The sequence below is a fragment of the Schistocerca nitens genome, chromosome 6 (assembly GCF_023898315.1).
Source record: "Schistocerca nitens isolate TAMUIC-IGC-003100 chromosome 6, iqSchNite1.1, whole genome shotgun sequence".
NCBI classification, from domain to species: domain Eukaryota; kingdom Metazoa; phylum Arthropoda; class Insecta; order Orthoptera; family Acrididae; genus Schistocerca; species Schistocerca nitens.
The window spans coordinates 176,781,334-176,808,496 of NC_064619.1; the positions used below are offsets into that span (position 1 = coordinate 176,781,334).

Below are 27,163 nucleotides of genomic sequence, written 5' to 3' on the forward strand. Positions count from 1 at the left end.
GCGAAGTCACTTTCCATGTACCAGGCGTTTCTCCTGACAGTCACATTTTCTTTGGTGTCTCGGAAAACTTTTGTAAGTTTCTCTTTTCTTATATGTCTGGACCGGAACAACCCAAACAAATATTGTTCAGCACATGTTTCATGCGACCCGTAGTGTCAACGGAGAATGTCGGCTTATTTATCGTAATTGAGCTGGTGCCATCGACGCATCGCATAAACAGAACTGCAAATACCTGCCGAAACATCAGAGAATATGTGCGTGACAGCTCTTAGAAGAGACACGCGGTATGTGGAAAAAATAACAAAACTACTATTACATTTTCTCGAGTTATGTGCGATCCTTTGAAGGCAAATCCACTGCACTGCGGTAATTGCTATTGATATCTACCAACTGACAGTACTAGCAGAGTCTGTGAGGCCCATAAAACTGAATGGTACACTTGTGACATTGGATATACAGTATCCAGTACTGCTCGCCACTTATACGAACTGAAAAGTAAATCGATATCCGTGAATTAAAACAACAAGACGTGTCTTTTTCTATTTTGCTCTAGAAGAAATCGCTATTAAGGTAGAAATAACGGGTCTTCTCCAGAATATCCGAATTTCGACATGTACCCAAAATTTCTTTTGAATCACACCTTTCTACTGAGGTGGCTGTCTCATTGCGTTGTTATTGAAAACTTGTCGAACAATGCTAAGGTCAATTTTCGCCATATCCATTTTCCCAGGCAGGCTTGACCAGTCGCGAACGCAGAAGACCCTTCTTCGTGTTTTGAAAATAGGAAAGGTACTCCTTCCTATAAATTTTGTCGCAATACATTCGTCTCTAAGAGCATCGCCCGCGAAACCTAACGGCCTGTATTAGAATGTCAGTGCAGCAAATTATTTTCATTTGCTAAGTAATTTCATAAACTCTGCCTGACACCGCAAACTCGTACCCCGAAATAAGATAGTTCTTAACACTTTACAGAAAAGTTAGTCACCTCTCTCAAGCACATGAGTTGCTCATTTTTGATAGTTTTGCTGAAGAAAAAAGATCATCGATGGAGTAACTGTAAAAACGCCTACAAGTTTTCAGTCCACGACATCAGTTGTTTTTGAAACACGTGTAACTGTAGTAGAGCTGCGGGGCAAGAAGTGGTTTTCACTAGCTTAACCCAATAATAGTTCATTTAAATGAAATCACTGTCATGTCTTACTTTACTATCACACCCATAATGTCTCTGTTCCAGCGCATAATCAGTATGGATATTTGTAATGTCCATTACATTGTCCGCAGCTTCATTTGTTCGCTAAAAGACCCCGACCAATGCATCTAGATGAGTGGTAAAATGAAATGATCGTATGGCGTCAGTGGCCGGGAGTTCCCAGGCGGGAAGTTCGGCCGCCAAGTGCAAGTCTTATTGAGTGCGACGCCACATTGGGCGACTTGTGCGTCGACAATGGGGATGAAATGATGATGAGGACAGCACAACACCCAGTCCCTGAGGGGAAAAAATCTCCCACCCAGCCAGAAAACGAACCCGGGCCCCCGTGCGTGGCATTCCAACGCGCTGACCGTTCAGCTATTGGGGCAGACAGATGAGTGGTGATATTAGAGGACGCGTAGGACCAGTACCAAGTGCCGTCACCAAATTGACGTCTAACAGTTTGTGAATCAGTTTCAGAAACTCATAAAAGCACTTATAGGAAATGGTACTATCGAAATCTATGCTCAATAGGAAAAGAGATGCACAGAAGATACCAGCTTATTCCACATCGGAAACAGAAATATGTCAGAATATATCGCGGCCTCCCTAGTATGTGGAGTTCGTGAGATATGTTGCTGGATTGATTTTGGGCGCTTCGTGATTACACTGAACTATTAGGTGCAGCGGAGACTATAATTAACAGAGCAGTGGGCACAAGTTTACTTTGGAACATCAACTATTGTTATTATTATTATTCCATCGTTACACTTAAGTTCTGATACAAGTCCTGACAGGAATTGCGAAAATGGGTTGTAGTTATCTTTGTGTGTTAGTAACCTAATCCCGCAAGGGCTGTTCAGTGGAAGCGGATGTGTTCCTTTATAAACGCCAGTTCAGCTCTCTACTGCGAAGTCCTACCAAGAAAGAGAAGCTATTTTTCTTAAGCAGCTTTCTTCCAGAACGACTCACCCGTAACAACTTCTGTACGTTAGAGAATGAAGTCCATGGAACCTCTGGAAAAAAGAACATCATGCAATAAGAATTGATCGTCAGAATTTAGTCGTCGTCGAGACAACTTTTATCACTGGGTCTCTGTTCTCGTATTTTGAAATTGGATACGTTAGTGTGAACTTGCTGCAGAAATAAAAAAAGAAAATAAATAACTTTCACGTTAGCGTAAACATGGAACGGAATGTCAAACTATCTGAAATAGCGCACGCAAGTGCGAGCGAAGGCAATTTTTACATTTCCTCTGGGACTTGCTGCACGAATTAAGACTCCTTTTTGTAACCGCCAGCTATCTGCTGCAACATATTTTATTTTACGGATATAATCATAGCTGTAGCTTGGGTGACTACGTACAGCGTAAATGAAACAAATAAATCCCGTGAATACTCTATAGCTGGATAAAAAATTACTGACGTAATACAAAGAGTGGAGGCGTGACCGTCACCGGAACAGCTATCAAGGCGGTAGGAGGGGGGTGGTCCACGTGTCTATACGTTTCGCCGCTCGCTTATGTAATTTCAGCTGTTCATGACACGCGGGGTGCGACGGACAGCGGTGCGACAGATCTGTGTCATGGAATGGTTGTGTAACAGGTTTATGCAAGCCACGAGAAGCGCCGAAATTCAGCTGATCTTCCGAGAACCAAAGCATTTTCACTGAATCGTGCCACATCAATTGCGGATTTTGGGGAGTTGGAAATAACTGCTGACGACTTAAAATAACTTAAGTATCATATCTTGTAAACCACAATGCTTCAGTAGAGATCATAGTGCTGTGAGTGGTATGTTTTTTGCCGTCTTTCGACTTGAAAATCAGTACAGGCAGTCGGCAATAAGTACTACTGTCTGACAGGGAAAATTAACTCACCTTCCTAGAGTTTATCCCTTAGTACGTGGTCCGCTGATTTAATCATCTCGTAAATTTACTTTAACTTCCTCGTCGGTTGCCTTCCTGTCGGCACAGCCGTGAGGAGGGAAGTCGTGTGTACTTTTTTCTACGTGTTACCGTATCGTAAGCGGGTACAGCTTATTTTCAGTGGATTCGAGATCAGACCAGCACATGCCTCGACGAAAGTGGAAATTCACCTAAAAGCCACCCTTAGGTTGGCCGGTATACCGCAGACACGGTCGTAACCGATCGGCGTCTGGCTCATTTCCCTATTTAACAAGAAAGCGCGCTCCGCGTTAAAATACAGTACAAGATGACAATGAAAATGAACTACGTAGGTAAACATTTTTTTACATACGCAAAATAAGAAAGGTATGAAAATTTCTAGGAGCTACTGTGATTTTGTTTTCCATATCTTTAGATATGTAGTCCCCAACTTTAAAATGTTCCCTAAGTGATAGTTTTCTGCCCTTAGGGTCTGCCATCTTGTTACACTGATATGCAGTTTAATTTGCCTCCTCCGTCGTTTGAACTGATTACATTACCTTATCCTACATCCTTTTACAGCTGCATGTCAATCACCTCAGAGTCATATATGTATTATTATCAAAATTTCATCTCTAATAACGTTCTCAAAAAAAAATTTTTTTTTTGTTCGCATCAAAATGGCGGAATCTGACAAATGTTGCATTTCACGAGGAAACTTTGAGCCAACATGCGGTTATGTTTTGCTGTACTTTGAAAACGATCTGAATTCGCAATGCAGGGTCTTTCCCTCCTCCCCACCCCCTCCCCCTCCCACCTATTTTTACAAATCATTTCTAGAGCGGCTGGTCCCGGCGGAGGTTCGAGTCCTCCCGTGTGTGTGTGTGTGTGTGTGTGTGTGTGTGTGTGTGTGTGTGATGCGAGTAGAACTCACGCTTTGAGGGTTCCGCGCAAACTTAATTATGTTTGTAGAAGGTTCATCTACAAGAAGGAAGATTGGGGTTTAGCGTCCCGTCGACATCAAAGTCATTAGGAACGGAGCAGGAGCTCATATTGATTCAAGGATTGGGTAGGAAATCGGCCGCGCCCTTTCAAAGGAAATGTCCCGGTATTTGCCTAGAGTGATTTAGGGAAACCACGGAAAATCTAAATCAGGATGGCCGGACGCGAGTTTGAACCGTCGTTCTCCCGAATACGAGTCCAATGTGCTGGCCATGCGCCACCTCCTTCGGTAGTTCATCTATAGGTTTTGATGACTGAATTTGCGAGTATCAAAATATGTGACATAAATGGTCGTGCCTTTTGATTGCATTGCTTAGAAGCTTTAATTTTTTACACCGCCGAGGGACCGTAGCCCTTAGTATTTGACGTAAGTTTCAAAGATATCTCTACCCGTTTAAGAGAAAAAGGACTCTTAACAGTCGAACAGACAGACGGAAAACAAGGTGATCCTATAAGGGTTCCCTTTTTGCCGGCTGAGACACGGAACTCCAAAAAACTCTCTAGCTCTACTGGAAATACAATTTAATTTTGTTTACGCTCGGAAGTTCTGGTTATCGGCAGGTCCTATCCACACGAACGCTCGCTTCCGCTATCGACAGTGAAATCAGCGGCTGTCAGTGGCTGTGACACGTTACACTGTGCGTAATGACGGACTGGAATCGCCACCTCTTCCGCTGTGTACGTGACGCCAGCCGGGCTGCGAGGCATTCTTCAGCGAGGAGGCGCGGCCGGGCGGCGGCCGTGTGAGAGCTGCTAAATGCTACGCGGCCGGCGACAGACATGCGAAACGTGTCGCGCCGCCCCTTAATGGACGGCCGACTCTGCACGCGTCAATTAGCAACGTCTCGCATGAAGCGTATCGATTGGCGGCGAGCGCGATAAATGCGCTTCCCTGTACCACGCCACTGCGTGATCGGTTGCCGCCGAGCTCGGATTATGTCACTTCTCGTGCACCAGCAATCTCGGGCCCGCGGCTGACGTAGTCTCGTACTTTTCCCCGCTAATACACAGCACCACACTAATCGCTTCAAATCAAAGGATATAGGCTGTTTCAGGAGGAGTGGTAAATATTTTAGAAGTTGGTCGTATAGGCTAAGTCGCATAGAACGCTCCACATAACATGTGTCCAATTTTTATTTGTTACAGAGGTACAGTTTGTTGCAGAGACAAATTTTCATATCACGTGTTGGTACTCCAGTTGATAATGGTTTATTTATCGATTGTCGGAAACGCTGCTGCTGTGGAAGATACGATACACGATGTCCTAACCGTATAATACGAGATTCAACAGTGTTTACTTGTTTATTTAAAACCGTGTGCCATATCATGTCTCGGACCGCACCCACTGAGCTACTCACGCGCGTGTCATGGCCAGAATCTAAGTCTTAACCTCTCAGGAAGTTTCATAACATAGCTAAGAATAAAACATTCATCCAGAAAACAAGCAGTAGGCTGCGTCCAATATTGCTCTCCGCCGTATTCATTCTCTCAAGGCTGTCGGCCCGCCTATAACTGGAGGAGCTCAGGTGTGGAGTTTGACACATTGCAGAGAGCTACTGGCAAACTGAATCTTTCATGAAGGCCGTGAGGTGCTCCTGGATATCTCAGCTGATTAGAGTATTCTTACAAAAGGAAAGAAAGTTAGCTCAAATTAGGATACGCGATACAATTTTAATCAGTCAGTAAGTTTCATAATAAAGTACACTTCACTGCAAAGTGAATGATTCATTCTGTATTCCTGGCATGTGTTCGCATACAGTAATCAAGCAGCAATGGCAACAAAAGCAGCTGTAATCAGTATGACGCCCGATTATTACGGGCCTTTATTTTGTAATCGACCTTGCAATCTCTGATTGTATGAAAAGTGAGAACACAGCGATGACAAATTTTTATATGAACTGAGGAATATTGTATCTTTTTTTCATTTCCTCCGTATCCTCAGAACCTTGCAGTTACACGAGCACAGGACACTGTAGTGAAGAGTTGCGCGAAGCTTCTGTGTTCGTCACTTGGGCTCTTCATCTACGGTGTGTTCATCTTCAAGAAAACCAACAACCACCTTATGGACAATTTAGTGCCAGCACTGACGATCTCTTGCAAGTCGTCCCAGATATCTGATTTATTTATAAGCTACGTCATTACATGTTTAAGCTGGTCTTCGTAAACTCATGGGATCTTCGCATTGCCTTCAACCGGTACACAATTCACTGCGAAGTTGCTGTTGCTGTCGAAGAATCCTGATTCTGTCTCTCTTCAAAGCATGCGGTATCAGGAGCATATTAAATGCTACAGCAAGACTGCGTTTGAGATACATTATATCTTGCCGCGTCATTTATCTGGTACATAGGATGAACTAATGAAAGAATATCTCGTTGATGATGTGGTCATTAGAGACGAAAAGCTCGCTCAGTTAGACAAGAAACAGAGAACACAATAGCCGTGGCCTCACTGCGGAAACCATCTGGTTATCGTCTTAAGCCACGTAGGGATGCCACGGGAATCTAAATCAGGATGAAGTGGCAGGGAATTGAACGCTCACTCATCTCGAATGTGAGTACAGCGCTGTGACAAGTGCGTCATCTCACACGGCTTCACACGGTACGATGATGCGTAAATTACGCATTTTTGGTATCAAAAGTGAAAGAAACGAAAAATCTATACACAAAATCACGGGATTACACTGTTTGCAACTTTTGTCAGAAAAAAGTACAATATCATTAATATAACTAGCATTTCAGGTTTCGTCGATGGCGGTTCTAATAACACCTGCTTTAGTTGATTTCGTCAACTGGATTTTTTTACCATGTGCCTGGGGACTCTTTGTGCTCTTGCTTGTGTTGGAAGACAATCATCTCTGGACAACTGAAACATGCAAGGAGTAGCATATACGAAGCAAGACAACTAAATTTAAAGGTGAAGCGGAAAAAAACCATGAGAAATTAGTAATAAGTTCACGCCAAGTTTATATTCCGCTATAACTACACCGTTTGAAGATTCAAAAGCAAACCAAAGACTGCATAACGGATCAAAACTTGCAACACGTATCACTGAGTTCAGTACTTAACTGTGCTTGTGAACTACAATTCCTGCCAGATTCCAGTGCGCCTCGAAATCTGTTACCCATAAAAGATTACGAACAATCAGTACCGTATAATGTAAAGAGGAAAGTAGCAAATATATAATGGAAGGGAATGAATGCTACTCCAGAACAAGGCGTTTTGCGACTTCCTCGAATTACATTCAAACCAGGAAGCCTAACAAGCTGTGACACAAATTAATCGAAGACGTTCGGAAGTAGGTTAATAACTATACGGATTAGCCTCTCTTCAGTTGTGAGAAACCTTACGGCAGTCAGACACGAGAGGACTGTGGACTCCTTATTGCAGGAAATCGAAAGACGTCAAAATCTCATTAATACCTACTAGTGTCGTTGGAATACAGTGGAGACCAAACCCGATGGTGAAATACCCTTCGTTTGCGGATCAAAAGAAGACTCATTTTCGAAGGGAAATAGGCTGCACAGATGTATTCGTCGCGGCAATGACGCACGCTATATGGGCACAGTGCACGATGCATTTGTGAATATTTCCGTGTCATGATGTATTGGGTTCTCTCTATCGCAGTAAGATTTAACGATTAGCCGTTTTCCGGACACATTGTACGAGTTTTTGTGTGACAGAGGAAGCATTCTTTTATTGTGAACATAAACTGCCATATTTCGTTTGTGTTGGCAGTAGTTATGCTGACGACAGCATTTTGGAACAAGCCTAGTCAGACGGTCTTCAGAGAAGTTCTCACGCAGGTAATTCAGCTGATGAGTGGTGGTGGTGGTTAGTGTTTAACGTCCCGTCGACAACGAGGTCATTAGAGACGGAGCGCAAGCTCGGGTTAGGGAAGGATTGGGAAGGAAATCGGCCGTGCCCTTTCAAAGGAACCATCCCGGCATTTGCCTGAAACGATTTAGGGAAATCACGGAAAACCTAAATCAGGATGGCTGGAGACGGGATTGAACCGTCGTCCTCCCGAATGCGTCAGCTGATGAGGGTACTAGCACAGGAATAATTCATCGGTACCGTTTGGAAATGTATATAGCAGCTTGCTTGAAATGAGTTATGGTAAATAAATCTATTTGTCGAAGCTATTGGTGCTCATATGTGTATCCTTCGTCTCCAAAATTATCAGGGCATTCGTAAGCAAAAGCAGCAGAATACCGCGAACATAATATTTATCTCCAAACGCCACTTTTACACGGATCGGACGCATTTGATAAGAGCGCGTAGTGGGGGCTCCGTAAGAAAATTCCTGCGATCAAGTCAGAACGTAAATCTGATTTCATGTAAAATTTTCCAACCAACCATTGTCTATCAACCAGCTCATTCAGATATTATAAACGGAAGGAAGCTGCAATAATTACCAACAAAATTACTATTGCGGTAGTCGACTGTTGGCAGGGGACTGTTTCGGCGATTGACAAGTGAAGTACAAAGTTTAGCAGCAGATGTCTAACAAAAAATAGCTAAGAATAGAAAATTCTTCGGTTAGGGACATTAAAATTTCGATTGTGCTTGGTTCAAAATAGACCACGAACTTACTACAATAAATCTGCTTGTTGACTGAACTGAATTTTTAATTTTAGTTTGTTATATTTTGCCAGTAAGTTAAGGGAATTTAGTTATTACTGCAAGCATATTGTGTGAAGGACAAGAGTCAGTATTGTTTATTATGAGTACACATAACTATAAGGGTCTTATGATCTGGCAACTAAGATATCGGCAGAAATTTGTGGCAATTTCTCCCATACGTTACCTTGACCACAGAGATGTACGATTGTAATATTAATTCATAAGGTGTCTGGCGAAAGCAAGAGAAATTTAGCCGGTATGATCGGAGCAGTCAAAGAAATAATTATTTCCCCAGAATAACAAAGAATTCGCATTCATTACGGGGGGGGGGGGCACAACTCTACTTTATACGTACTTGGCTTTATTACGTAATAACCAGGATAAATTTCAGTGGAAATAAAACTGAAATAAGTTACGTACTGTTTATTACACTCTCATTAACAAATACAGAAGCTGCTATTGGATCTAGGATTAATATTGTATTCCTAGGGACCGTATACTAACTCATGTACGTATAGTTAAGTGGCGGGGAAATTGGAAATCATTTTCGAGTGATAGGTGCTGGGTTGCACCCTTAGAATACTGTCATAGCGACGCTCATGGCCTGTACATAACATACACATAGAAATGTTATTATCTTAAGCTTCTCGCATCCTTGTATTTTTCGGTGCTCCTTGTACGGAATGTGGATTCAACTTTCGGATTCATCTGATGTCTATGGTCACCCGGACAATACGCTTATGCGTTTCAAAATTGCTTTCCATGCATTTATAAAGACGAATACATGAAAAAAAGAGAATTAACTTAGCTGGTCAGAAAGAAGTCTCACTGAAATATTTTGTAGGTAACGGACGGCAAAGTGCCAAACATCTAAAAATACACGCGACTCTTTGCAGTAAATTCGCAGCGGCAGAGGTGGACCACGGGAAGTGGGAAGCTGTCAGAAAAAGAAGAAAGGGGGAGATATTCCTTAGTCGTGTTTAGGTGCCTTACAGTACGTTAACTATAATATATACAGCAGTTCAAACGGCCTTAAGATAAGTTCAAATGTTCAAGTGTGTGTGAAATGTTATGGGACTTAACTGCTAAGGTCATCAGTCCCTAAGCTTACACACTACTTAACCTAAATTATCCTAAGGACAAACTCACACACACCCATGCCCGAGGGAGGACTCGAACCTCCGCCGGGATCAGTAGCACAGTCCATGACTGCAGCCCCTCAGACCGCTCGGCTAATCCCGCGCGGCTTTAAGTCACACACAGGTTGATCCCATGCCTTTCATTATTTAACAGGGCGTTTCTGATCACTTAAAATCAAGCCCCAATTACTAATCATGTAGTGCGTATATACAAAAATTTTACTTGCCTATAACTGCTGGCTTCTTTACACATAATTTATATATCCTTGAAGAAACATAATCAAGTATTACTTTCATGCGTATTTTTTTTTTTTTTTTTTGTGGTGTGGGGCTTTTTTCATGGCGTACGTCAAGTATGAACTACTGTTCGTTTATGCTATTGGCAACAAATCAATGGAAAACGTATCTACTGTAATATACACAGGAGTTACCGAAGTAACCTAAAGCAAAATGACAGCATAAAACTGCTCGAAAAGCAAATGCCAGACAGATCCTTTGGGAGAATCGTAAGGACATGTAATTCATGCATCGATGAAGTGGCTCACAAGATTACTGAGTACTGCTTACAAATCTGCGAATCTTACCATGTTGTACTAATGGAACAGAGAGGGGATATCAATGAAGAGCGGTATCGTTTAGTCGGCTTCCTATTGAAATTCCGTCTGCACACGTTCCAGGAAGAGTGGGCAACGCATTACTTCCTCACACCACGAATAGCAAATGAGAGAAATTAGGGGTTGTCGATAGGCATCTTTCCACGCGCAACTCGCAAATGGAACAGGAAAGAAAAGAGAAGGTGCTGGTACCACAAGTAGCCCCCACCACACGCCCTAAGGTGGACTGGGAAGTATAGCTGTTGATCTAGACCGATGGACATTTAAATCCCCTTCGGGGACACGCCTTCTGCAGAAAGGCCTCGGTGTAAATATTTGTCACTAAGTATGCACCTACAGCAAAGTAGTCAGCACAGTATAAACATCTGGTTACTTCTTTAGAAAGAGCTGAAGGAAGAACTCACGAAAAAAGTAGCGCCAACTGACAAATAGTTGCATTTCAAATGACCGGGATACAAAGATGCGTCCAGCCACACAAACTTTACGTTACCGCGATTTCTCCTCCGACATGGGTTCTTCGGAGAGGACACGTCCATTTTAATTCCCAATCTTACTCAAATCCGAGCTTGTGTTTGGTCTATAATGACTTCACCATCGACGGGACGTCATGGCGCAACCTTTCGCGGCTGTTACAGGGGCGCAAGCCCGGGTTCTTGGCTGCATTATTCGCCAGCGGCGGGTTGGCAGCAGTGGTAGGTGAGGTCGGCCGGCCCACTTTACATATGTAACAGCAGAGAGCACGCAACGGCCCGGCCGACTGACAGCTCGCCCTGCAGCGGCCGCCCAGGGGCATAAAAGTAAATAACGCTGTAAAGTTTTTATGGCCAAACGGGGCGCAGAACACCATTATGCAGTTAACACGGTAACACTCTTTACGTAGGGCACGGCACCCGGCCGTTTACACGAGCACCGGAATTATCAAAATCGGAAGTTCGCACTGTACTCGAAAATTGTTCCCAAAGACTTTCCGCGACGTCGACCTTTGTTTACTAATCTCTTCGCGCAGCGTAGTTTTCATTTAGCTTTTGGTCGTAATTTACGAATTTCCTCCCTCTTCCTTATTTGCGCGTTAAGCTTTGTAGCCTGTACATAGTTCTATCGCTCAGTGACAGTGCTGGGATCTCTGCATATCCTTCGACGCAGATTTTATCGCTTCGCTTTTGTATGGCAGGTGGATGCACCTATATTTCTGAATGTTGCCAATGACCAAGCATTGTGTCCTTATGTGAGAGGATATTCTGCACGTTTAGAATCAATGTGAGAATAACGGTTCTGCAACTCAAGAAAATTACACTGAGTGGCCAATATTCACGGAAAGGCACTACGGCACGAGTCGTTCACTGCTGAAACTTACGTGGTGCATTTGGCGTTTCGTATTAATACGAAATTAAATTATCAGTCTCTTTAATACAATGGTTACACAGAGTAGTGTAATGGTTAAAAAATAGATAAGCGCAAGTTCATCACATGTAGCAAGGTGTGTGATACCTGAGGTAACACATGTACACCTCACACTGCATCGAATCCATTTTCTTTACGACGATGCCGCAGCTCTCGCGTTCGCTCGGCACTGGACATTTTAGGTTTCCTGGATTTCTTTCGATGCGAGCTTCCCTTTGACTTGATTTTCAGTAATCCCGGTCGCATTTACGAGTCACGTGAGACGACAGCTTTTGTTATTTTGTAATTTTCAGTTTAATAACGATTTTCACGTACATTCCAGCGAAAATTTATATTTTCTCACTTTATCCCAGCAGGCTTTATCAGGCAATACCAATTTATAACTTTACTTAAGGCTATCTCATAACGAGCACCCTCATGCGCCTACACTGGTGTGATGACGTCAAAGTCGAAACAAATACTGCGCCGAGCGGTCTACGGCGCTGCAGTCATGGACTGGTCCGGCGGAAGTTCGAGTCCTCCCTCGGGCATGGGTGTGTGTGTTTGTCCTTAGGATAATTTAGGTTAAGTAGTGTGTAAGCTTAAGGACTGATGATGACCTTAGCAGTTAAGTCCCATAAGATTTCACACACATTTGAACATTTGAAATACTGCGGACAAACACGCATCGGTATGACGTTTTCACTTCCACAAATCCAATTTTTTATTATTTTTTTGCCAATTGATAATGATTGGTTTATGCAACGATTTCCAGTCTAGGCTGTGGTCTACAGCCATCCCTACATCTTTCTGCAGCACAAGGCACTCCGGTAACTCAGGAGGGAAGTATAAACCGAAGGGGGACCGGTTTTGCTCACCTTTAACACAGTGCAATATGTGTAACGGGTGCTGCTCTAGCTCGATACACTTCTTGAGTGTTTTCTAGAAATCTAGATCCAAAGTTTTACGAGCCTGACGGGTACCATATGAGAGCATTAGTCGTCGAGCAGCGCCGTTACCGCATCCGAGTAGGGCGTCAGACTAAAAATCTGCCCGTTCTTTCGGGCCACGTAATTTTTTCTCTCTCAAATCTCAACCAAATACTTGCATCTACAAGGGATCATTTTTCTTCGGGAAGGAGCACCAACACCATTCATAATCATTATGGAACATTCATGGGGCAGTATAAGCAAGATGTAACCAGGAATTAAGATGAAATCATTTGTTTACCGACACACCCATGTGCGTGTCGAAGTGATTCCATACGAGGCTATGCCGGTTTTGAATAAGGTACACTATATTTGCAATACGCGTTTGAATGTTCCGATAAATAAATTTCTTAAGAATTACTTATTATGCAGGTACCTCGATTATGCCTTGCCTAGAATGTAGCAATTATTATCATTTCTGAAGAGAAAATGATTCCTTGTAGCGATATACGCGTTCTGTGGAGATTCGAGAGAAGAAAAAAAAAATATGAGTCCAACGAAGCAGACTTTTATTTTGTCGCCTCGGCCGGTTGCGTTAACTCCGTTGCTCGACGCCTGGCACTCAACAGTCTCGTGGAACTTTGAATCCCGATTTCTCGATAGTGCCTGAATAGCGCATCGTACCAGGGCAGCATTCAATATTACTCCGGTCGTACGAAACATGAGCAAAATTGGTGAGAGCCTTTGGGTTTGTGATTCCCTCGCGAATTAGAAAGCTCCTTGTGCTGCTACAGCGCTTTGAGGATGGCTGTATATCACAGCCGAAACCGGCAGATGTAACAACCCACTGATCATCGTCCGCCAAATGAAGCAATAAAAAAGAATAATAAAACGCGTCGAAATAAAAGTCTGCACTCGTTCCTTCCACCTCTCGCGGAAGCGTACGCACGTACAATAAACAGCGCTGCCAGCCTACGCTTGCATTTTGTAGCGTACTTTCCGGGAACTGCGGGGACACAGTGAGTTGGGAGCGAGGGCGCCGGGGTAGGCCGGGACTACGGCGTACGGTAATTGCCGGCCGCAGGGTGTCGCCAGACAAACACTGCTGCTCCAACTGCTCCACGTCGTCACCAAGTTCACCGCTAAACAGCACCAGCCCGCTAAACAGCACCAGTCACACCACGACCCCATCCATGCCGGCAAGCACACCGTTTCTCTGCCTGGCACAAACATGGCGTCGACAGCAATGCAGCTGTCTTCTGTCGTACTAGCTCATGCTGCACAATAATACAAGTATAAGTCGAGTGTCACAGTTATCTGCAAATACTTTTATGTAAAGGACTTTTTAAAGTAACCGCGTTCTCTGTGTTTCGTTCAAAACAGAACACTGTGCCTACATCAAAGGTATTTTGCTTTACACAGCTTATCACCAACGGAAATTTATCCAAAGTTATAATCAAGAGCAAGACTGGCTCACAAATATGTGACAAAATTAAATTAAATCAAGGGTCTTCTCCCTGCACTTTTTCGTATATATTAGGTTTTGTGGTTTTGTTTTTCATGTTAGTATTCCGGTTCCTATAGGTTTATTTGTCGACTGTCCTTTTTTGTTTGGTGTGAACTGTTGCTATTTAAGTTTACATATTGTTATTTTGTCATGTAGACATAGTGAGTTGAACTGTGGACGCTAGAAAATGGTCTGCCCAGTGCAGAAATCGGAACGTTTCCAACATATTCTTCTGTTTGAGTTCAATACAGTGGTGACAGCAGCGGGGGCAGCCAGAAACATTTGCGCCATGTATGGGGATAATGCGATTGGACAGAGCACGGCAAGAAAATGGTTTTATCGTCTTAAGCTGGGTCGTTTTGCCATTAGTGGCCCTCCACGCCACGAAGACCATTGAGGTTTGAGGGAGATCGTTTCAACCCATTAATACACAATAATCCACAACAGTGTACTCGATAACTGACAAATGTGATGAACTGTGATTATTCCACCATCGTGCGACATTTGCATTCGACGGTGATGGTTCTAAATCGGGTGCAACCGCATGCTCTAAGCCAAAATCACAAAAATCACCGGGTGGCCATATGTGAATCTCTGCTTGCTCCTCACCAACTGGCTCGTGAACAACACCTAGTCAAGTGAAATGGTGTCTTTACGCTAACGTATGACAAAGAAAGGAATGATTGAGCCTAGCCGGCCGTTGTGGCCGAGCGGTTCTAGGCGCTTCAGTCTGGAACCGCGCGACCGCTACGGTCGCAGGTTCGAATCCTGCCTCGGACATGGCTGTGTGTGATGTCCTTAGGTTAGTTAGGTGTAAGTAGTTCTAAGTTCTAGGGGACTGATGACCTCAGATGTTAAGTCCCATAGTGCTCAGAGCCATTTGAACCATTTGACTAAGCCTAAACAAAGCACCGACTCCCCGTACAAAGACCTGCGTGCCTCCACAAAAGACAACGTTATGCACATGGTGGAACAGCGACAGTGTGGTGTACTACAAATTGCTTCCCCGAGGTGTAACAATCACGGCTGAAATTTATTGTCAACAAGTGAGACTTCTTGCAGACGCCATCCACCAATAACCACCAGGAAGACTGCGTGAAGTGATGCTTCCTCACGATAACGCACGCCCACATCCTGCTACACTGACAAAGAACACTATACATTAGTTGGCTCGGGAATCTTTCCGTATCCACCTTATTCACCTGATACTACGTGCTCAGATTTACATCTTTCACGCTCTAGCGAACAACTTTCAACGAACCACTTTTCCGGATAAAAACGTGCTCCGAACATGGCTCGACGAGAGTTCTTCACCTCAAAACTACGTGATTTATGAAGTCGCGGAATCGAAATGTTACCCTGGCTAAAGTCACTGTTATGTGCTTAGTTTGTGTTATGGAGAAACGCTACCTTTAATATTTATTGAGTCATTGAAAAATAAACGAGCCGGAGGCTCTAAAATGAAAAGCGCTGAATGGATCGTAATACCACGGCCTACGAAAGAGGGTGTTGTCCCTATATGAGCGATGAAGCACCAAAATTGCCGCTAGAGTGACATAGACTCACACCACGCGCGGACAGGCGGACAGAGTAAGCACGTACTCGTTGCACTCAGTCGTGCAGAAAACAGAGGATTGGAGACTCCAGAACGAGAGTAAAAGGGTGCAGCGCGTTTCCTGAGAGCAGGAACGGAAATTCATCGAAGAATGGCACAAGTGTATGAAGACCTCTGAATGTCCGTTGCAGTTCCGACGCACAATCCGACCTCTGCGGCAACGGCTGCGGCCGTAACTCGCTGGTCCTCATTAATGAGGGCGTCCACCTGCCGAGAAACGGTATCGGTAGTGCGCAGTGGCGCTTCAGATCGTGTGTCAGTCAGCCAATGATACCCGCCATTCCTCGAATCGCTTGTACCATGCCTTGAAGCTTGCAACGGACATACAGTGTTCTTCCTACACTTGTGCCATCCTGCGACGATGCATCAGGTAACGCGCTGCACCCGTTTGCTCTTCTCCTGAAGCCCCATTTCCTTACTTTCAGCACGACTGAGTGCAGTGGACAGTCGAGGTGTCCACGTGCTCACTTTTCCGTCACAAGGGTGTGCCACCATATCCCTCTTGTGGCGAGTTTGGGTCCTCAGCGCTCTTAAAGGGACCAAGCCTTCTTTTGTAGGCAATGGCACTGCGATCCCATCAGCTGTTTTCAGTTTACAGCTTCTGGCTCGTTTCTTTCCAATTACCCTTATATATTGACGACCACTTGAGAAGGTGGAAATTTTTTATTCACCAAAGTATAAAAAATTATACGAAACACACAGACAATGTTTATTTGCACCGATCGAAGTGCTGCAGCCGGCCGGAGTGGCCGAGCGGTTAAAGGCGCTACAGTCTGGAACCGCACGACCGCTACGGTCGCAGGTTCGAATCCTGCCTCGGGCATGGATGTGTGTGATGTCCTTAGGTTAGTTAGGTTTAAGTAGTTCTAAGTTCTAGGGGACTTATGACCACAGCAGTTGAGTCCCATAGTGCTCAGAGCCATTTGAAGTGCTGCACTGGTTAGCACAAAGAACTCGCATTCGGATTATCGCCTGTTCAAACCCCGTCCGCCAATTGCGAGTTAAGTTTTCGGTGATTTTCCGAAATCGCTCCAAGCATATGCCGCAGTGGTTCCTTTGAACAGGGCATGATCGATTTCCTTTCCTATACTTTTGTAATCCAAATCAATGCTGCATCGAATTGTAGTCCAAAAGCTGAGCTAACTGTGCCACGAAAATAACTGGAATGTCTCTACTGATAAGGCAAAAACTAATGTCATTTAGAGGACTCAAGCACATAAGACTAAGAATTTTCATTCATGGCAAGATAACAGACCAAGAAAGAAATTTCAGCTGTCTTTGAAATCAAATAAGCTATATAGAAGACCAAGATGTAGATAAAATAAGTTGGAAAATTGCAATATATGAGCAAACAAAGAAACTAAACTTAAATTTTATAAAACTCTGGCAGCTCCCGTACTTTTCTAAGGCTTGAGACCTGCACCTTTATCAAACGAGAGTGAATATGATTCAAGCGTCTGAGATGACGTTCCTAAAAGTTGTGAAATAATGTGTAAAGCTAGACAATAAAAATGAAGATCTTACAAAAGATAACAGTGGACCCAATAAATGATATAACAAACGAATAAAGAGGTAAATGGAAGGACCATGTGGCATTAACCACTACAATCGACATAATGTGTAGCATATAGGAAAAAAAATCCTTGGAAGACCCAAGATGAGAATACAAGGCTGAACCACAAAGAAAGAACAAGCATACGTTTAATCCTGACAGTGGTGGTGGTGGGTGGTGGGTGGTGGTGCTGGTGGTAGTGATGTGATGATGATGATGATGACGTTTGTGAAGTCTGCTTTGGAGTCAGCTTATTTTAATTCCACAACGACCAATAAATACGGATGAGTAGAAACAGTGATCTTCTTCACATGCCGTGCATATCAACTACGCCAGCTGGCTCTAAACTATCACATAAGACATTGTCAGCCCTTAACTGGATCAGGATCAGTTATGGTGATGCGATTCGAAAGATAATTATAGTGACTTCCTCAAAGATTGTCGCATCGAAAGATAGATAATCCGTCACATCACGCAACACAGCAACCTGACGGCAAATGTGAACATTCACAAGATTTTCTGACAACGATACCAACTGCAACTGATTATATTAAGTGCTTAAGAGACCGAATTGTAAATTTTGTGATTTTCCGTAATTAGCATCAATTGTTAGCTATGCCTTTTAATCACCAACATTTACGAAAATAGTACGTTGAAATATGTAAGTGGGCCAGTTACTCCAAAGTAATTAAACAATATTTCCTCACTGTGAGCGAAGAAAAAAATTCTGATCACAAGCGTAATAATTAAATTTTTCTCTATAAAAATTTTCATAAATAGGTTTTCAAAGTCACACCTCTCTGACACACGAACAATTTGATAATTAACCGGTGAAAATGGTGACAGCTTCTTCTCTATACGTCTGTGGCGAGATTTTAACGATGATAACTACAATACAATAGAGCTGATCAGAAATCTAAGAACTGTCTCCTGCTTGTCGAGCATGGTACCCTAAATTTTCTCAATTCTGAGACAAATTATTTTCTATGTTATTGAAATTTAGAGAGAAAAAAACAAAGGTCAAATGATTAATAATTCCCAGCGCCTGAATTATCGTAATCACAAGTATATGAATTTCGTCAGTTTTAAGCGATGCAAGTGTGCAGAGAAGCTGTCATGACTGAACTGCATCCGAGAAATTGTAAATACAGCTCTGCTCGAAGTACGAAACCAAGGAAAGCGAGATATGTAGGCTTGAACACTGCCACCATACTTTCATTTATTTATATTTGATATTTGCCATTCCTTTTCTCACCGCGACCTGTCTCCCATTTTTATTCGATGTAACGGAAAAAAAGAAACAAAACAAAAACTGTCATCGACAGCGCACCGTGTTTAATTCGATACTTGTATCCGACTATTCTGTGTAAAGTACTTTTGCTCTTCCGCACTGAAAATTTTTTCTAAACTTTTTGGCGTTGCCTACAATGGAAGACCGTTCTCTTCGTGAGAACGGGCTCTTCTTGTTGTACTTTCACATGTGCGGAAACAGCAGGTGACGGTTGTACGTGCTGTTTCCTCGCAGCCGCTGTTCAGAACGCGACGCTTCCTCCAATTCTCGCCGGACACGGCCGCCCAGAGCCGGGAGGCGCTACGCCGCCCGCCACGTACCCTGACGTCGGGAGCTGCGTTCTGCCGCGTTGCCAGGCGGACGCTGCCGCCAGCGCGCCAGCCGAGTCTTAACTTCTCGAAAATTCGGCTAGCAGAGGACAACACGCTTCGCTGGGTTCTTCAGAAATGACGCTGGGGGAAAGAGGTAGAAAGTGACGAACTAAGAATATTGCACATTCACGACGCTGTCAAAACCAACTGTAGCGTGAAACTACAAGTACATCTACATCTATCCTCCGAAATCCACCTTACGGTGTGTGGCGGAGGGTACTTCATGTACCACTGTGATTCACCCCTTCCTCCTGCTCCATTCGCGTATGGTTCGAAGGAAGAGTGATTGCCGGTAAGCCCCCAGTGGACTCGAATCTCTCTAATTTCATCTTCATGGAGTTTTCGCGAGATGCACGTAAGAGGAAGCAATATATTGGTTGACTCGTCTAGGACTGTACACTCTCGGAACTTCCACAATAATCCACGCCGTGATGCAGATCGCTTCTCTTATAACGTCTGACATTGGAGTCGAATAAGCAAATCCTTGGCGCTTTCGTGTTATCTAAGTGAGTCGGTAACGAAACATGCTGGCTGCTCTTCTTTGAATCCTCTCTATTTCCTCTATCAATCCTATCTCGTACGGATCCCAGACTAACGGACAGTACTCGAAAATTGGTCAAACGAGGGTTTTGTAGGCTACTTCCTTTGTTGATGGACTACAGGCGATTAATTTTATGTGGCAGTTCCGCTTCAAATCGCTCCGCATGAAAAATACTAGATATTTTATGGAAATAGCTCCTTCCAGTGATTGTTACTTCAATTTGGCAATGATACAATAAAAGGTTTCTTCTGTCTATGTATTCGCAATACGTTACATTTTTTTTTTAGCTGAGGGTCAACTACCGCTTCCTGCACCAAACGTCGATTCTCTTCAGATCTTCCTCCATTTCACTACAATTTTCTAGCATCGCGACTTCATTGCATACAACAGCATCATCCGCGTAAAGTCTCATGCAACTTGCGACGTCATCTACTAAGTCATTTATATATGTATCTATATTGTGGAAAGTAATGGTCCTATAACGGTCCCTTTGGATATGACCGAAGTTACTTTCAAGTCTGAAGGCTTCTATCCATTAAGAATGACACGCTGTGTCCTGTTTGCTGGAAACTCTTCAATCCAATCACATTGTTGGTCTGATATTCACACGCTCGCATTTTGTTTTCATTAGGCGGCAGTGCGGAACTGTATCGAATGAGCTTCGAAGTTCGAGGAACACGGCGCTACCTGTGCGCCTGTATCCACTGCTTTCTGTGTCTCGTGAACGAACAGAGCGACCTGGGTTTCACACATTCGTTGTTTTCGGAACCCATGTTGAGTCCTAAAAGCTAGCTCATAGGCAATAGATGTTAGAGTCTTCAAATAAATCTGCAACGTTATCCAAGATCGTGTTTTGCAATATTGATCGTGTTGAGAGTGTGAACTGCAAAAGAAGTGAAGATATCTCCAGTCGTATAAAGGGACGGGTGGGATGGGGGAGGGGCCAAGACAGGACAGGGCGCTCGGCAAACACTAGGCATGGAGCTGATTTCCGGTCACGGTGCTTGCTGAATTATGAAAGGCATGTAATTAAATTAAAGACAACACGCAATCCTACCTACAGATTTCGTCGGCTCACTACACTTCCGATATCCACAATTTGGTTCACTTTGATGAGCTCTGGTTGTAAATAAAACTGTGTTCCGCTAATAACCACCACGCTGCAAAAACGGATTTTCTCACCAACGAAGACAGATAATTACGTGCATTTACCATATACAACCGCGTACTGGTAACAATTCGGAGTTTCCAGTTCTCTGCATTCAGCAACGTGAATTCAATGTGTTCCGTCAGTTGCTGCCATTATGGCACATCACCTGATTCCAGCGAAACAATTGGCACTAGTGTGACGAGCGAAAGTCGTGTTTTGTGACGCATTCGCAGGCAGAAAGAAAAATCGGCGAGGAAAAAATGTTTTATTGTTCTCTTTGTCAAACACTATACTAGCCTTTGTTCTAGTGAGAGGAAAATTTCAACAGAGCGACGACGTTTATTAAAAATGATATTCGGCATTATATGACTTGCTCAGCTTCCTGTGGTACACATGGAGAAGTGGGTGGCTGAAATAAGATAGAAGAATGCTGTTACATTGGTAGTGCACTCTACAAAAATGTAAGGAGAGAGGTAATAAAAAAAACCTATGATAAAATAATGGAAACCTGAGGCATTTCTTTCTCTACTACATGCAAGAAAAATATTAATGCTGAGCGAAAAGGAAGAAAGGAGGGTTTAGACGCCAGAAAAGAACTCTTCGGAATGAAAAAGAAAAAGGAAAACAGAAACGAGGGCATAAATCGGAAGTATTGAAGCCAGAGTACAAGATTATAGATTATAATGTATAATTCGCGCCTGCCGGAGTGGCCGTGCGGTTCTAGGCGCTACAGTCTGGAACCGAGCGACCGCTACGGTCGCAGGTTCGAATCCTGCCTCGGGCAGGGATGTGTGTGATGTCCTTAGGTTTAATTAGTTCTAAGTTCTAGGCGACTGATGACCTCAGAAGTTAAGTCGCATAATGCTCAGAGCCATTTTGTATAATTCGCATAGATACAATGTGCCACACTCCTGTGTTACCAAATTTTATAACGTGAAAGCAGTCATTTGGAAAGATCAACATCATTATTAGGATAGTAGAGCGTAAAAGACGACAAATCAGTTTCCTACCCGATACGTAATTGTTAACAGACTTGGACAAACACTGTCTGATAGGAGCGCTTCGCCACTATAACATTCTAGACTAACAACCAGACGAACGATAGAGATCGCGCACGGAAGTTGGTCTTGGAATGGGTTACACTGGGCTCACAGTACTTTTCAGTTTTGTCACTCCGTCTCTCTGTTTCGTATCGCAAGCAAGTTGCACGTTCGACAATTGGGTGTGCACTGGGTGGTGCTGAATGTGCCATTGCGACGAAAATATAACGTGGTGTAATAAAGACGTGTGATCCGCGTGCACATCTCGAATGGGCGCCGGACAAAGGCAGGAGGCTTTCGAGACTGCGCACAAAGCGGGCGGCACAAACGCACTGCCGCTGCTGCACAATGTCCTCAGGAGCCGCGCCACAACAGAGGACACCCTGCCCCCACAAAGACAATAACAACGCATCGCGAGCCTGCGTCCGCACTCTCGCCCATTTTTTCCCCGCCTTTCTCGGAATAGCGCGCTTATGTTAAACTGACAAAACGTGAATACATTCGAGTGGCTCGTATGACAACGGCGATGCTCCCTTAGAGCTAAAATAAAGCACGAAACAACAAAGACCACCGAGGCTAGAATGAAACAAAAAAGTAAATAAGGCAGGAGTACACGTTACGAAACAATTCAATTGTTCTGTAGAGCACTGCGGACATGCAAACTTTATATAAAGTAAAGTGCAGTCGCGTTAGTTCTGTCGCCGTGGCAGAAAACGATACAGAAAACTAAATTCAGAAACACCCGAGTTAGAAAAATTGTGTGAAAGGCGAGTAGCGTATGTCGGGATGGCCATTTGATGCAGATAATTAATGCGATGAAAGTTAATAATGTATAACCAATACGTCTCCTAAAAGCAGAATAACTGGTCTTCCGTAAAATTTCCGAAAAAGTAATTCTGATGAAATAGGAATCCGCCACTGGGTGACACGTAACGACGCAAACATCCGTCCATTCTGTCTGGAGTAAAAGTTGGGCTCTGCAGCCGCGTGTCCGTACTGCGAATGAAACATTCCTTTGGCATCTAGTAGTACGGCGAGAAGAAAATCGATGTGCGCGTTCCAGTCGAGAAAGTCGAAGAAGGTCCGACCCTGAGAAAGTTCGCAGAAATCACGGCAAGTGGGTCGGGGGGCAGCATTTTGGGCTAAACCACACAGGCGACTAACTCACAGCAGCGCGGCGGGTCCACGTCGGTCCATGCCGAGAACAACAGCGACCAGCTGCGGCCGGAACAAGTCGCGGACGGAGTGCGTCCGAGCAAACAAAAGCGGCGACGTCGCAATATCGGGGAAAGTGAAGAGAAGCCGCGGTGCGAACGGCGCGCGCCCCGCTCCGCCACTGGCCGGCGGCCCGGCACCGCAGGCGCGGCCTCGCATTCATTAACGGCCGAAAAGTTCCCAAAAATAATTGTCAGTTTCAAAATAAATCGGCGCTATCCTGGTCGCTTACCTGACCTGCGCTGCGGGCTGCGGCGTCCGCGTCCGCGTCTCTGCCGTCGGCGGCGGTGGCGGTGTGCCCGCGCGGCGGCGCTGCGCTCGCCGGCCGCCCCCCACCACCGCGCCGACGTCGGCGCCTTACCTTCCCCCGACCCGCCGCGCCCCCTCCCCCTCCACGGACGCCGTGGCGCGGCCGTCACCGCAACCCCTTCCCGCCGCGTGCGACTGCCGAGCGCTCCCGACTCGAGCCGACAGTGGCCGACGCGCAAAAGTTTTCCACACACTCTCAATGTCAAGCTGCGTGCCGCAGAGCTCTCGTGCTAATTCGTGGTTAGTTCTGACACCCTGATTTAATTTCCTAGCGTTTTTCACGGCTCGATATCCGCTCACTGCCTGCTCAAAGACCGACAACGTAAGCATCAAACTGCTCACCTCCTTTCAGTCCTTATCTTTCGACAGCGGCTTGACATAGGAGTCTTATTCTCTCAAAGGGTAAATTTTGTTTTTCTCCAGAATTTATTTTCAGTTTTCAGTGGAGTGTACGCTGATTTGAAACTTCCTGGAAGATTAAAGGTCTGTGCTGGGCCGGGACTTTCGGTACATGTTTCGTTGACTATAGTTCGTATCTCTCCTAAGGTTCATCATGCGTCTTTTCTCTGGTATTTCAATTTCGACTATATTACTCGTAGACGGACGGTCGGAAACGACTCTGTTTCGTTTCATAACATGTCCATTGTGAACGGCAAACGTTGTTTCTAACCGAGATTGATCGAAGCGCAAAAATTTTCCACCCTCTTGTAGGGCGGCGGTTTGAATTAATGTTGATTTTTAATGTTTGGTTTAATGTAGAAATTATGCAATTTCCCTGCCGTTTAACCATATGTGGGGCGGCGGGTGGAATTAATTGTTGTTAAAATGTTCCTATTATTTATGCTGTCTTTTGCCGTTCTCAACACTGGCTCTCTAACTACAATATTGGCAACCAGAAAGTGATTAGCAAAACGTGAAGCCGGTAATTAGAATTCCTAGTGTCCACTTCATCTGAGAAACACACTTATAGCTGCAGCTTATAGCTCTGAGGAATTAGGAGATTGTCTAGGATTTATAATCAAAAACGGTCGTGAAAAAAAAAAACGTTTGCTACACTCCTGGAAATGGAAAAAAGAACACATTGACACCGGTGTGTCAGACCCACCATACTTGCTCCGGACACTGCGAGAGGGCTGTACAAGCAATGATCACACGCACGGCACAGCGGACACACCAGGAACCGCGGTGTTGGCCGTCGAATGGCGCTAGCTGCGCAGCATTTGTGCACCGCCGCCGTCAGTGTCAGCCAGTTTGCCGTGGCATACGGAGCTCCATCGCAGTCTTTAACACTCACTTCCACTGAAGTGAGTCTTTAACACTGGTAGCATGCCGCGACAGCGTGGACGTGAACCGTATGTGCAGTTGACGGACTTTGAGCGAGGGCGTATAGTGGGCATGCGGGAGGCCGGGTGGACGTACCGCCGAATTGCTCAACACGTGGGGCGTGAGGTCTCCACAGTACATCGATGTTGTCGCCAGTGGTCGGCGGAAGGTGCACGTGCCCGTCGACCTGGGACCGGACCGCAGCGACGCACGGATGCACGCCAAGACCGTAGGATCCTACGCAGTGCCGTAGGGGACCGCACCGCCACTTCCCAGCAAATTAGGGACACTGTTGCTCCTGGGGTGTCGGCGAGGACCATTCGCAACCGTCTCCATGAAGCTGGGCTACGGTCCCGCACACCGTTAGGCCGTCTTCCGCTCACGCCCCAACATCGTGCAGCCCGCCTCCAGTGGTGTCGCGACAGGCGTGAATGGAGGGACGAATGGAGACGTGTCGTCTTCAGCGATGAGAGTCGCTTCTGCCTTGGTGCCAATGATGGTCGTATGCGTGTTTGGCGCCGTGCAGGTGAGCGCCACAATCAGGACTGCATACGACCGAGGCACACAGGGCCAACACCCGGCATCATGGTGTGGGGAGCGATCTCCTACACTGGCCGTACACCACTGGTGATCGTCGAGGGGACACTGAATAGTGCACGGTACATCCAAACCGTCATCGAACCCATCGTTCTACCATTCCTAGACCGGCAAGGGAACTTGCTGTTCCAACAGGACAATGCACGTCCGCATGTATCCCGTGCCACCCAACGTGCTCTAGAAGGTGTAAGTCAACTACCCTGGCCAGCAAGATCTCCGGATCTGTCCCCCATTGAGCATGTTTGGGACTGGATGAAGCGTCGTCTCACGCGGTCTGCACGTCCAGCACGAACGCTGGTCCAACTGAGGCGCCAGGTGGAAATGGCATGGCAAGCCGTTCCACAGGACTACATCCAGCATCTCTACGATCGTCTCCATGGGAGAATAGCAGCCTGCATTGCTGCGAAAGGTGGAAATACACTGTACTAGTGCCGACATTGTGCATGCTCTGTTGCCTGTGTCTATGTGCCTGTGGTTCTGTCAGTGTGATCATGTGATGTATCTGACCCCAGGAATGTGTCAATAAAGTTTCCCCTTCCTGGGACAATGAATTCACGGTGTTCTTATTTCAATTTCCAGGAGTGTATATTCTGAAAGTCACAGATGAAAACAAAGAATCCACACAACCTGACTAACATATCAGTTCAGAGTCTAATGCGCTGATGCAACTATAACTGTCCAAACTAAATGTTTAAATGAATGCTCGCCATAATTTGATGATAATGTTCATCAAACGCCACGCTAAGTAATGGTAGAATGTCTGTCCCGCGGCGGCACGTGAAAATACGACATACGCAAACTGAAGCTAGGTAGTTAAAATCATCCCAGAATTAACACTTCACTCGAAAATCATTTCATGGTTACGCGTATCCCGAGTAACTTAATACGGCATCCGAGGCTGTTTATAGCAATGATACCGACGCCACGCGACTCCCGACACAGATGGTGTGCTATTCAGCGTCTGGAGAGAACTGGGGCCTTGCTTCCTCGCGCAGCGTTATTATATATAAAGCCGCGGTGCGACGGCTAAGGGAACGCCTGATCAAATTGGCTCTCCCGACTAGCCGCTGGGCTAGTAATGCACCACTTTAAGTTACCGAATAAATCATAGCTTCTTTTGCTGACGGTCGATGAAGCTCTCAATTTAAATGTGCATTCAGTACACAGGTAAGTAATCATAATAAAAGTTTGACGTGGCTAAGTTAAATATTTTGGGCGAGAGAATTAATTTAATTACACTACACGCAGTAGACGAGCTCTGAACTTGCCCTTTGGAGATACGCAATCGCTATAGTTTTATAGTCATTCAGTTGAAATTTCTCACATCTTTATGAATATAGCGGATCTCCATCCTAGCCTTATTTATTAGCCTACTTAATCTATCTTTCTTCCTTAAGTTTTAAGAAAACACCAGAAAATTATGAATTTCAACTAAAATTTTAATTTGTGAGAGCCAAAGTACTGTTTCTATTAAATTATTATGAAAAAGGAATCTAAATATAAATTTTTAAGTCTCTAGCTCTTTTCTGTTGCGCCAATGAGTTTTACAGAAAAACGTCCAAATTTCGAAAATGGTTAAAGTTATCGAACTGATATTCAACACATATTAATTTAGTATTACTCCTGACATGCTAGAACCGTTTCAGGTTATTCACTTGATTTTTAAAGTATTGCGCAACATTTATGACGTCAGAGCTAGTTACAGCGGACTGGCTGGCACACAATGGAAAGACTGATGTGAATTAACTACGGCGTGAGTAGGCTGCTTCCCTACACTCTCTCAACGTCAAGTGCGTGTCGGAGCAATCTCCTGATAATTTGCGGTTAGTTCTCACACCATGATTTAACTTTCGAAGGCTCGATATCCGCTCAGCGGCCTATTCCAAACGACGA

At 44.7% G+C, this 27,163-nt stretch overlaps 1 protein-coding gene across 6 annotated transcripts in view; it reads right to left on the minus strand.

Annotated features, from left to right (window-relative positions):
• The window catches only part of LOC126262576 (myocyte-specific enhancer factor 2), an 888,576-nt gene that overhangs the window by 106,627 nt on the left and 754,786 nt on the right, over window positions 1-27,163 (minus strand). Inside the window, exon 1 of one of the 6 annotated variants that reach the window (XM_049959307.1) lies at window positions 23,274-23,339. The exons of 4 other annotated variants lie outside the window; for them this stretch is intronic. The gene's annotated coding sequence lies outside the window, so the exon portion shown is untranslated. Of the gene's footprint in view, window positions 1-22,994; window positions 23,146-23,273; window positions 23,340-27,163 lie in introns of those variants that run through there. One more of the 6 variants, XM_049959305.1, reaches the window with a different exon arrangement.